The sequence below is a fragment of the Phyllobates terribilis genome, unplaced genomic scaffold (genome assembly GCF_046119375.1).
Source record: "Phyllobates terribilis strain yellow unplaced genomic scaffold, ASM4611937v1 Scaffold_4__5_contigs__length_816908805, whole genome shotgun sequence".
Classification (NCBI taxonomy): Eukaryota; Metazoa; Chordata; class Amphibia; order Anura; family Dendrobatidae; genus Phyllobates; species Phyllobates terribilis.
Window position 1 is genome coordinate 799,577,003 of NW_027362764.1, and position 13,239 is coordinate 799,590,241.

At 54.6% G+C, this 13,239-nt stretch overlaps 1 protein-coding gene across 1 annotated transcript in view; it reads right to left on the reverse strand.

Moving 5' to 3' along the window:
- Positions 1-12,403, reverse strand: part of FAM83H (family with sequence similarity 83 member H) — a 51,064-nt gene extending 38,661 nt beyond the window's left edge. The window contains exon 1 of the mRNA XM_073680010.1: positions 12,248-12,403. The gene's annotated coding sequence lies outside the window, so the exon portion shown is untranslated. The remainder of the gene's footprint in view (positions 1-12,247) is intronic.
- Positions 12,404-13,239: the final 836 nt, after the last annotated feature.

A 13,239-nucleotide genomic window follows, 5' to 3' on the forward strand; every position in this document is an offset into this window, starting at 1 on the left:
TCAATCGTTTGTGCTGAGTCCTCCGGCTTCTGAAGACAACTAAAAGATGCTTGAGAAACTTCATGAGAAGTAATCCCACCCCACCGAGGGGCAAAAGAACCCAAGAGAAGTAATCCCCCCACAGGAGAACAAAAGAACCCAAAGAGAAGTAATCCCACCCCACCGAAGGGCAAAAGAGCCCAAGAGAAGCAATTTCACCCCAACATGGGGTAAAAGAACCCAAGAGAAGTAATCCCCCCCACCGCAGTGCAAAAGAGCCCAAGAGAATTAATCCCATCCCACCGTGGAACAAGAGAACCCAAGAGAAGTAATCCCACCTCATTGCAGGACAAAATAACCCAAGAAAAGTAATCCCACCCCACCGGGGGTGGGGAGTCAAAAGAATCAAAAGAAGAAATCCCACCCCACCGTGGGGCAAAAGGGCCCAAGAGAAGTAATCCCCCCACAGCAGAACAAAAGAACTCAAAGAGAAGTAAATCCCCCCCACCGCAGTGCAAAAGAGCCCAAGAGAATTAATCCCATCCCACCGTGGAACAAGAGAACCCAAGAGAAGTAATCCTACCTGTAATGTGGCTGTTAAGACACAGTGGATGGAAAATAAACCTGGAGTAATGCTTTAGTACATATAGGACTAAAAGGGGTTAATCGACCATGACAGGTTGATTATGAGCAGCTGAAGAGTTGGGAGAGAGGGCTGTTCACCATATCTCCACCCCTGCAATTGGTAAAATGAGGCCTGTTTGTCTCATACATGTCTGTGTGTATGGAGGTGTGCAGATCTCCTGGATTGAATATCTTTGCTAAAGGACTAAGACGCTGGACTCTAAGCCAGGCGGGCTAACCAGCACTATTGTATGGACTTGTTTTATTTAAAGCTGGACAAGGGCTGTATTTGAGTTTCCTGCGATGTGGTTTAGGAGGACTCAACTAAACCTGCAAGACTTTAAATAGAAACGGTTCCTGTGATACCTCGGATCTCTCCCAAGTGAGTAGTATTGTTAGATTTAGTGTTAGAAGTTCAGGCAGCGTTCCAAGGGAACACGTGCGACTGCTCCAGGAGTGCTGCATGTCATGGGTGAAGGCGGCTATAGGCCAGGGAGCAACGTCAGACAGCATGGAGGACCTGATTAAACACTGGGTGCAAGACCAGCAACAGCTGGCACAACCGGAGACAAGTAAGCTGGTTATGCAACAGCTCCAACAGCAGCAAAAGCAGCACCGACAACAGTAGTAGCGGATTGAATTACTCACAGAGGTGGTTTGTGGCATGCAGATAGCTCCGACTCCAAGGTCAGCTGATGATTTTTCTATATGGAAGGCGGTGAGGAGAGGCTTTCAGAAAATTATCCCGGGTGACCATAGAGGCCTTTTTAACAGTTTTTGAAAGGGTCACCGATAGGGAGAAGCTCCTGCCAGAGCAGTGGGCGGAAGTCCTGGCGCCATACTTATTGGGGCAGCCAGAAAAGGCCTACTATGATTTAGCGTTACAGGACTAAGAAAGTATGCAACAATGAAAGCAGAAATTTTGGCGCGCTTGGGGGTGACAATGTCTTTCAGGGCACAGGGGGTTCACTGCTGGGCATATCACTGTGACAAACTCCCTCACTACCAAATGTTTGATCTGCTGCACCTCGCCCAAAAGTAGTTGCAGCCAGAGTCCTCTACACCAGCGCAGATGTAATGGACCGGTTCATGCATTCCCTTCCAAGCCCGACGCAGACTTGGGTTGCCCAGGGATATCCTCGGAACGCCAAAGACTTGGTTGGACTGGTCGAAAGGTATCAGGGGGTCGACGGTTCCTTAGGGAGGCATCCCACTCCATACTGGGGATCCCATCAGGGGGCTGAGGCTAAAAAGGGGGTGGGGCATCCAAAGTCCAAGAACGGGTCATGTGAAGGTTCTATTGGCCCGAATGTCATCAAGAAATCCTAAGGTATTGCAAGTCCTGTCCCACCTGCCAGTCAACCGCTTCCAACTCTCAGTTCTGAGAAATCCCCTTGTACAGCTACCCATCAAGACATGGCAAGACAGGGACCTTGTTAAAACTCCATGTTTGCGGGTTAAGCCAGAAGGGGACATTGAAGACGTCACAATAGCCAAGACTCTGTCAAAGGCCCAAAAACAGCAATGTCGGGAATTGCTGCAGCAGAACCGAGACTTGTTCTCAGATTTGCCGGGGTGTACCGATGTCATAGAATACAAGGTTCTGACGGAAGCCCTACCAAATTCCCAAGGACTGACGAGAACTGAGCTCCAAGGGACGAAGCTTATGCTGAATCTCGGAGTCATTGAGGAATCTAAGAGAGGGTGGTCTAGGCCAATGGTCCTTGTTCCAAAACCAGATACAAAAATTGAGATAATGTAATGATTATCGGAAGCCGAACGAAGTCTCCAAGTTGCACATCCGATAGTACGTGTCGCTGAGTTGATAGAGAGACTTTGCCTGGCAAGGCACATAACCATCTTGAATCTAACATAGGGATACTGGCAAATCATGTCACAAGAAGCCAAAAGTAGAAGACGGCTTTCTCTACGACCGATGGGTGCTTCCAATATGTCAGAATGCCGTTCAGACTGCAGGGAGCTGCGGCCACCTTCCAGAGGACCATGGACCGGATCCCTGCACCCCATAAGAATTACACTGCGGCATACTTGGACAATATCGTAATCTTCAGCCCAGATTGGGGAAATCATCTGGGACAGATCCAGGTGGTGTTTGATGCACTCAGGAAGGCAGGGTTCTTTATAAATAAAAAAAAAATGTGCCATGGGGAAAGAGGAGGCCAAATACCTGGGTTATGTAGTCAGTAGTGGCGAAATCAACCCCAAATCAGTAAAGTGGATGCAATCCAGGCCTTTCTGGGAATTGTTGGGAACTACAGGAGGTTCCTCCCAAACTTTGCCATGGTGGCAGCACCCCTGCTTTGCCTCCTTAAAAGGACAAAATCAGTCATGGCCAAATGGACTTCAGAGGCGGAGAGGGCCTTTCAAGAACTGAAAGTGGCTCTGTGTAAGCAGTCAGTCCTGATAGCCCCCGACTTTAAGAAGGAATTTGTTCTCCAAACGAACACCTCAGAAGTCGGATTAGGAGTGGTCTTCTCAGGAGATACATGAAGGGGAGCATCCTGTTCTCTACCCGAGTAGGAAACTGTCAGCATGTAAGAAAAATTATTCCGTTGTAGAAAAGAAATGCTTGACCATAAAGTGGGCGGTGGACACATTGCAATATTATCAATTAGGGAGAAAATTTAAATTAATGTCAGACCACGGCCCACTCAAGTGGATGAGGCAGGAAAGGGGGAAAAATGCTTGTGTTACCCGCTGGTTTCTGTCCTGTAGAACATAGAGGCGGGAGTTACGTGGTAAAACTGATGCGCTCTCGAGAATCCTGTGACTAGTGGTAGAAGGTGCCAAGCACACGGCTTTAGGCAGAGGGGGGAGGTATGTAAGGTGGCTGTCGGACACCTAGTGGATGAGAGATAAACCTGGAGTAATGCTTTAGTATATATAGGACTAAAAGGGGTTAATCGGACATGACAGATTGATTAGGAGCAGCTGCTCACCATATTTCAACTCCTGGGTGGGATTCACTGGGTAAAATGAAGCCTATTTTTCTCACACATGTCTGTGTATGGAGGTGTGCAGATCTCCTGGATTGAATGTGTTTGCTAAAGGACATGGAAGCTGGACTCTAAGCCAGGCGGACTGACCAGCACTATTGTATGGGCTTTTGCCGGACAAGGGCTGTATTTGAGTTTCCTGTGATGTGGTTTACAAGTACTGCAATAACCAGCTGGACTTTAAACACAGGCGGTTCCGGTGATACCGCGAATCGCTCCCTGGTGAGCAGCACTATTACATTATATATACATGCCGCAGAGCGGGGAGACGTCTGACTGACTGGAAAAAACAAAACCTGCTCCACCTGTGTGGAGAAGATTCACTATGAAGATCGCTCTATGTAAATGGAAAACAAGATCTAGACGACTGGAGACTCATCCAGAAACATGGCGACCAGGTGACCTAGATGGAGAGTGAGGACTCGGATGCACTACTACCCCTATTCTTGTTCCATTCACCCACAGAAAGAGAAATAATCCCACGAAGAATCCCACGTTTACTGGAGATTTCCTAACAGATCCATCAGGAGTGAAACAGACGGCGGATCCACTGGGCCCCAATTATCAGAAATGGCCGACTCAAATACTGTCCTTGTCCATAGCAACGAATCAGAGAACAGCTTACATTTCACAGGCTGCTCTGGGAATATGAAATCTGCGCTGTGATTGGTTGCTAAGGGCAGCTTCTCGGTTGCTTATGAGGCCTAATGGAGACCCACGATATCACGGACCCGAGTGAAGACCACTCACTGACTCGCACCGGACATAACAATAGAAAATGGCAGGACCCTGCCGGAGTAAGAGGATAGCACTGTATGACTGATAGGACATGAGGGCGGCCATGTTGTCTGCGCCCGGGGTGCTGCATACGAGACACCCCCTCCTAGGGCGGGCACCATGGCGGGGCGAGGCGATGATGAAGGAGCGATGACACAGCTCTGAGCAGTGAAGATCCCAGAGACTGACTCACTCCAAGTAGGAGGCGCAGAGGCCTCTGGCCTCATTCCTGCCTCCTCATTACCGCCGGCCTCATTCCTGCCTCCGCTCTGCTCCCACCCAATTATTAGACAGAGTATGAAGATGTCTCTGGGCTGAGTCACGGCCGAGGATTATCCCAGGAGTCGCCGCCTGCTCCAGTATGGCTGCCCCTGCAGGCCAATGCTGCTCCTCAGGTCCCTGGTGACGGTCGTCAGGTCGGCCATGTTGTGCTCTCAGCAGCAGTAATGGCGTCACGATTAGAATTCCCGGCCATCATTAATAACACTCCAGATACCGGTTTATCAGCCCCAACACGTTGCAGCGCAGCCCCGGAGGATGCTGGGAGCGAGGAGTCATCCAGAGAGTAAACCGGAGTCACACCAGAATGAAACGCCTCTTACTGTGCTGCTTGTTGTCAGTGAGTGGAAACATTCTGACCTGGTCCTGCTGACACAGCAGCGGAGACGTCACAGTGTGTCAGTGCAGGAGCTAGGTCACAGAGGACGGCCTGACACACTGTAACAAACCTTCAGCTGTGGTCAGACCATCACACACAGAGGGGAGGGCGCCGGATGTTGACAATCAAGATGGCGGCGAGTCTCACATGACTGACAGGTCTGCGCTGAGGTTAACCCCTCACTGCCTGCACATCTGCACTCCTAACGATAACCGCTGACAGCGATCTCACTCACCGCCTCGTCCCACAGACAAACAACCGCACACCTGGCGCCATTCATAAACCACTACAGCCCCCATCATCTCTGGACGGTGAAGAGAAAGAGGAAAACAGACATCTAGTGAGAAAAACTGCTCCACCAGTGTCCGTGTGAGCACCGCTGCCCTCGTGTACCCATGGAGACCCTCCACTGCCCTCGTGTACCCATGGAGACCCTCCACTGCCCTCGTGTACCCATGGAGACCCTCCACTGCCCTCGTGTACCCATGGAGACCCTCCACTGCCCTCGTGTACCCATGGCGACCCTCCACTGCCCTCGTGTACCCATGGAGACCCTCCACTGCCCTCGTGTACCCATGGCGACCCTCAGCAGCCCTTTTGACAACCCTCAGCTGCCCCCGTGTACCCGTGGCGACCCTCAGCTGCCCCCGTGTGCCCGTGGCGACCCTCAGCTGCCCCCGTGTGCCCGTGGCGACCCTCAGCTGCCCCCGTGTGCCCGTGGCGACCCTCAGCTGCCCCCGTGTGCCCGTGGCGACCCTCAGCTGCCCCCGTGTGCCCGTGGCGACCCTCAGCTGCCCCCGTGTAGCCGTGGCGACCCTCTGCCAATAGCAAAGTGAACAATGGTGAAGTCTCCATCAGGGATGGGCTTGCCTGGACTGTGCGCCCCGAAATCTCTTCCCACGGCCGCTGCGCCCCTCATGTACCCGGATGCTCCAGGAGAGAGTAAATGTCGCTTAACCTCTCCCCTGCTGGACGCCTCAGCAATGCATTGTGGGTGCGGTGCCCGTCGTCTGCCAAAAATGCTGCACAGTGGAGCAATCCATATCCTGATGCATCTGGGCCCGGTGTGGGCACAGCCCCCGGAGGCGGCAGAGGGAGCCGACAGAACCTTAAAAGGGGGTCTCCAGTCTGATGAGAAGAAAACGTCCACAACTCTCTCACGCCCGGGGGTCACGGCCGTCAGGACCTCGGCTTGGTGTCAGTGAATGAGAAGATACTGGTATTCAGGGCTGGTGAACCCTGCGCAGGCCAGTGCTGCTCACAGCTGAGGCTTTGTTACAGTTGATCTGGGAGCTGAACACAGCTGTGCTGCTTTGTTACAATGTATCAGTTCAGGCCTCCTCTCACAGAGGATTGTATAGACTGGATACAAGTGTAACAAACCCTCAGCTGAGAGCAGGACAGCAGCCTACAGGATTAGTGGGTAAGCTGTGTCACTGGCAGCAGAGATGTGGAAAATGGCGGAAAGTCTATTAGAACGAGGTCAAGAAACGGAGATGAAGCAGAAACCTGAGCGTCAGCTCCTGTGGTGTCATAATGGCGGCCGGACCCAGGAGCCCAGTATACGGCTCAGGGGCCACAGAGGCCCGGGAATCAGAGCGTCAGCTCCTGTGGTGTCATAATGGCAGCCGGACCCAGGAGCCCAGTATACGGCTCAAGGGCCACAGAGGCCCGGGAATCAGAGCATCAGCTCCTGTGGTGTCATAATGTCGGCCGGACCCAGGAGCCCAGTATACGGCTCAAGGGCCACAGAGGCCCGGGAATCAGAGCGTCAGCTCCTGTGGTGTCATAATGGCAGCCGGACCCAGGAGCCCAGTATACGGCTCAAGGGCCACAGAGGCCCGGGAATCAGAGCATCAGCTCCTGTGGTGTCATAATGGCAGCCGGACCCAGGAGCCCAGTATACGGCTCAAGGGCCACAGAGGCCCGGGAATCAGAGCATCAGCTCCTGTGGTGTCATAATGTCGGCCGGACCCAGGAGCCCAGTATATGGCTCAGGGGCCCGGGAATCAGAGCGTCAGCTCCTGTGGTGTCATAATGGCAGCCGGACCCAGGAGCCCAGTATACGGCTCAAGGGCCACAGAGGCCCGGGAATCAGAGCATCAGCTCCTGTGGTGTCATAATGTCGGCCGGACCCAGGAGCCCAGTATACGGCTCAAGGGCCACAGAGGCCCGGGAATCAGAGCATCAGCTCCTGTGGTGTCATAATGTCGGCCGGACCCAGGAGCCCAGTATACGGCTCAGGGGCCACAGAGGCCCGGGAATCAGAGCGTCAGCTCCTGTGGTGTCATAATGGCAGCCGGACCCAGGAGCCCAGTATACGGCTCAAGGGCCACAGAGGCCCGGGAATCAGAGCATCAGCTCCTGTGGTGTCATAATGTCGGCCGGACCCAGGAGCCCAGTATATGGCTCAGGGGCCCGGGAATCAGAGCGTCAGCTCCTGTGGTGTCATAATGGCGGCCGGACCCAGGAGCCCAGTATACGGCTCAGGGGCCACAGAGGCCCGGGAATCAGAGCGTCAGCTCCTGTGGTGTCATACAAAGTAATGGCAGCCGGACCAAGGAGCCCAGTATACGGCTCAGGGGCCACAGGGGCCCGAGAATCAGAGCGTCAGCTCCTGTGGTGTCATAATGGCAGCCGGACTCAGGAGCCCAGTATACGGCTCAGGGGCCACAGAGGCCCGGGAATCAGAGCGTCAGCTCCTGTGGTGTCATACAAAGTAATGGCAGCCGGACCGAGGAGCCCAGTATACGGCTCAGGGGCCACAGGGGCCCGAGAATCAGAGCGTCAGCTCCTGTGGTGTCATAATGGCAGCCGGACTCAGGAGCCCAGTATACGGCTCAGGGGCCACAGAGGCCCAGGAATCAGAGCGTCAGCTCCTGTGGTGTCATAATGGCGGCCGGACCCAGGAGCCCAGTATACGGCTCAGGGGCCACAGAGGCCCAGGAATCAGAGCGTCAGCTCCTGTGGTGTCATAATGGCATCCGGACCCAGGAGCCCAGTATACGGCTCAGGGGCCACAGAGGCCCAGGAATCAGAGCGTCAGCTCCTGTGGTGTCATAATGGCGGCCGGACCCAGGAGCCCAATATACGGCTCAGGGGCCACAGAGGCCCAGGAATCAGAGCGTCAGCTCCTGTGGTGTCATAATGGCATCCGGACCCAGGAGCCCAGTATACGGCTCAGGGGCCACAGAGGCCCAGGAATCAGAGCGTCAGCTCCTGTGGTGTCATAATGGCATCCGGACCCAGGAGCCCAGTATACGGCTCAGGGGCCACAGAGGCCCAGGAATCAGAGCGTCAGCTCCTGTGGTGTCATAATGGCGGCCGGACCCAGGAGCCCAATATACGGCTCAGGGGCCACAGAGGCCCAGGAATCAGAGCGTCAGCTCCTGTGGTGTCATAATGGCATCCGGACCCAGGAGCCCAGTATACGGCTCAGGGGCCACAGAGGCCCAGGAATCAGAGCGTCAGCTCCTGTGGTGTCATAATGGCATCCGGACCCAGGAGCCCAGTATACGGCTCAGGGGCCACAGAGGCCCTGGGAATCCTCCACTCACGTTTCATTACCACGTGGATTCATTATCTAATTACTGACATGACAGACATACCATCATCATCTCATCACATCCTGCACGATGGAGGTGGTAGTCACCCAGCTTCCTAGCAGGAGTATAACTCTCATCGTGTTACTGGAAGTTCTCAGCTAATGACGTGACCTGAGGACGTCACAGGGGGGGCGACATCATAAAATGGAGGAGAGAAGTCAATAAAGGCGAAGTCTCATCATACAGCGTCATAAATCACCAGGGAGGATCGGCGCAGCGGTGACCAGACCTGCTCTGCTGCCTGTTCATGAAGCAGGAGGCTCAGGATGAGCGCAGCAGTCCCCCCATCCCGCTCAGACGGTGGCGGGCAGAACACGGAGCGCTCGCAGAGATATTACCTCCGGGCGAGCGGCCAAAACCTCCCCACAAAGCCCCAGCTAAATCCGTCCCAGATCACAGACCGCGGCGTCCAGAAATAACCGCGGGAATAAACAAAGAATCGCAGGGAAGGGCAGCCGTCCTCACAGCGACAAGGACCACAACTCCCAGCATGCCCAGCAGCCGCAGGCCCTATCTCTGACAGTCTGTCCATGAACCAGGAGGCTCAGGATGAACACAGGAAGACCCCCAGGAGCCGACATCCTACTACTTCCTCCAGGACTGGGGTATAATTCTCATCCGGGTGACACCAAGAGGCTCAATGCCAGGATACACCACCCCTGCCGTAAGTATCCCCCACCCCACGTATCCCCCACTGTACGTATCCCCATACACTTCCACCATGTCCACCCCCAGTACACACCCTCCTTCATGTATGCCCCCACTGTGTATATCCCGTACACCCCCACCAAATAAAGGCAACTTGACGAACTATAGTACAGAGGGGGCAGATGGACAATGAGGCCCCTCCAACCCCACGGGGACGCCCCCCCATACATACAATACATGTGACACTGATAGGTGAGGTCCGCATGGGCGGCTATAACACCCTTCCCGAGTGTTAAAGGGACAGTAACAATGGGGGAGCCTCCGGAGGCCGGGTCGGGGGGAGCCTCCGGAGGCCGGGCCAGGGGGAGCCTCCGGAGGCCGGGCCGGGGGGAGCCTCCGGAGGCCGGGGGTGACACCAGGCACACTGTGACGCTGCCCAGCACTGCGGACTGTGGGGTTGGTGTCACAACATGGAGGCGCACGGATCGTCTATTGCTCAACACGATCAAGAGCTCCGCTTGCTGTCAGATGTGGAAATTTCCAACAACACAGCTGGGGGTTTGTTACAATTGTGTTCAGACTGATACAATCTATGGGGACAGGAGAGAGGTCAGCCTTGATGAGTCTACATTGATACATTGTAACAAACCTGCAGCTGGGTGAAATATTACTTTAGGACTGAATTTTTAGGCCCTCAGGTCCATTCATGGAAAAAACATTAATAAACCCGGCAAGACCCCCGACCCATCCCCCCAGACGCCCCATCACCGTCAGGACCACAAGATCCCAGGGACCTTCAGCTGCATCACATCTAATGGGGTGGACTTAGTTATATGCACCAAATATCCAGCTGGGGGTCTGTATGTGGGGGAGACGGGACAAAAACTTAGGCCAAGGGTGAATCATCATCATCACCCGGTAAAAGATGTAGCTGTGGCCGAGCACCTCCTGATCCAGCGTCACGGACACCAGAGTCCAGCTATTAACAGTGAGAATTAACTCTTCACAGGGGAAGAGGACGGCAACTCCACAGCGCCACCTATGGGAAGCAGCCATCCTACAAGTCACCGTCGTCCCTTTAACGAGTCATGCAATAGGACTTAGGATAAAGACAAAGCAGAATCTCAATTAGAAGGAAACTTCAGATCCCGGAGAGACAGGAGGGTCCGGGATACAAACTAATGAGGACGGCGGACACCGAGTGCAGGAAGGAGGCGCCGCATGGAATATGTCATTCTACATCAAACCTGAGGGGGCGCCGCAGCCCCGCACCAGACTTCAATCACAGGACAATAGAGCGGTCACACTCCTGATCTGTGAACTGCTCCAATATTCACGGCCACAGCTATGTGTCCCTCTCCCATGATGATGGTTCAGCTTCACGTCACTGCTCTCATCTATTGCAGTATTCCTGCGCCCTGCGGGGTATAAATATCGCACTCTCGGAGGAGGCTCCAAAGCTCAGATTTCTTACCATCTTTTCAGTTATCCATTAGAAGGCATCAAACATTGAGGACTATCAGATCTAAAGATTTTTCAATCCCCATCAGACATTTTACCCCCTTGCACCAACTGAATCCCCATGTTTTGGATCTCTGCAACCCTGGCTCCTCCCCATCACATGGTATGGTCAGCTCCTCCCCCATCACATGGTATGGTCGGCACCTCGGGGGCCGTCACTTCAAACCCTGCTTGTTCTGACTGGGAAAACATGGTGACACTTTTAAAGGGGCAGCAAACTGAAATTCCAAAGGTGTTATACAAGGAGCAACTGCACTGGAAATATAGGACATAAATGTCTGATAACAGGGAGCAATAGCTTGGGTTTCTCCCATCTCATAGTCAGCCTCTCCCAGCCCTGATATCTGCATACAATGAGAGTCCAGGGATCAGCATCAGTCATGGAGGATGACGTGACCCCAGTCTGGTTGCACCAGTAACCCATTCCTGTCTGGGTGTGACAGCCGGGATCAGGAATCTCCACCATTAAGGCTGTGTGCCCACAATGCGTTTTTGGTGCTTATATGCTCCAGAAACGCATTGCATACCTTATTCCATGACGTCCTATGACATTCTGCAAGTTCTGTGCACATGGTCAGGATTTTACTCGCAGAAAAAATACAGACATGACCAATTCTTGTGCGTTTTTCTGCCAAGGAGATGCAGAAATGCTCAGGAAAATGTCTGCTTCATTTTTGCATCGTGGGCACATAGCCTTAGTCTCCATTATTGTGTGCTCTTGGGTTATTGGGGGCCCCAGATATAAGAAGGGGCCCCCCAGATATAAGGGGGCCCCACGATGTGGAATTGTACTTCGGCACTTTTATCAGAGTCACGGCCGCCATATGTACATGCGCAGTGGGTAGGACTAATCCCAGATGTGCTTTCCCTATGTGCGGGGTCCGTTCTGGGGGTAGGGAACCCCCCCCCCGTGTGCCGGGTCCGCTCTGGGGTCCCCGTCCCCTCGTGTGCCGGGTCCGCTCTGGGGTCGTCGTCCCCTCGTGCGCCGGGTCCGCTCTGGGGTCGTCGTCCCCTCGTGCGCCGGGTCCGCTCTGGGGTCGTCGTCCCCTCGTGCGCCGGGTCCGCTCTGGGGTCGTCGTCCCCTCGTGCGCCGGGCCCGCTCCGCTCTGGGGTCCCCCCCTCGTGTGCCGGGTCCGCTCCGCTCTGGGGTCCCCCCCTGTGTGCCAGGTCAGTGCTGATTTCGCTGTGACCAGGACCCCCCAGAGTGACTGCGGCACAAATCTGATACAATGTAACAAACCTTCAGCCCTGGAGGAAGGGTCAGGAGGCGCAATCAGGAGCCCCCGCCCGGCACTGAGCCCCCCGACACTGCACGACTCCCGGCATCCAGAGCGGCAGCGGCTGCGGATCAGAATCACCCCCTGAGCCCCCCGCACTCTCCGGAGCCCCCCGCAGTCCCCGGGCCCCCCGGCTCCTACCTTCTATCTCGGCCGCGGATCCTTCTCCGTCTTTTTCCTTCTGTGAAGTTTCTGAACTTCAGGAAGAGAAAACATGAAAGCTCCACCCGGGGGCAGAGGGACATTCCTCACTGCTGCACCTCCTCCTCCTCCTCCTCGCTGCACCCTCTGCCCAGCCGGCAGTGTCTGTGTGCAACCACAATCACTGCCCCCTCACCTGTGCACAACCAGAATCACCGTCCCCTCACCTGTGTGCAACCACAATCACTGCCCCCTCACCTGTGTGCAACCACAATCACCGTCCCCTCACCTGTGCGCAACCAGAATCAACATCCCCTCACCTGTGTGCAACCACAATCACTGCCCCCTCACCTGTGTGCAACCACAATCACCGTCCCCTCACCTGTGCGCAACCAGAATCGAAGTCCCCTCACCTGTGTGCAACCACAATCACTGCCCCCTCACCTGTGCGCAACCACAATCACCGTCCCCTCACCTGTGCGCAACCACAATCACCGTCCCCTCACCTGTGCGCAACCAGAATCGAAGTCCCCTCACCTGTGCGCAACCACAATCACCATCCCCTCACCTGTATGCAAACAGAATCGAAGTCCCCTCACCTGTGCACAACCAGAATCACCATCCCCTCACCTGTGTGCAACCACAATCACTGCCCCCTCACCTGTGCACAACCAGAATCACCATCCCCTCACCTGTATGCAAACAGAATCGAAGTCCCCTCACCTGTGTGCAACCACAATCACTGCCCCCTCACCTGTGCGCAACCACAATCACCGTCCCCTCACCTGTGTGCAAACAGAATCGAAGTCCCCTCACCTGTGTGCAACCACAATCACTGCCCCCTCACCTGTGCACAACCAGAATCAACATCCCCTCACCTGTGTGCAACCAGAATCGAAGTCCCCTCACCTGTGTGCAACCAGAATCACTGCCCCCTCACCTGTGCGCAACCACAATCACCGTCCCCTCACCTGTGCACAACCAGAATCACC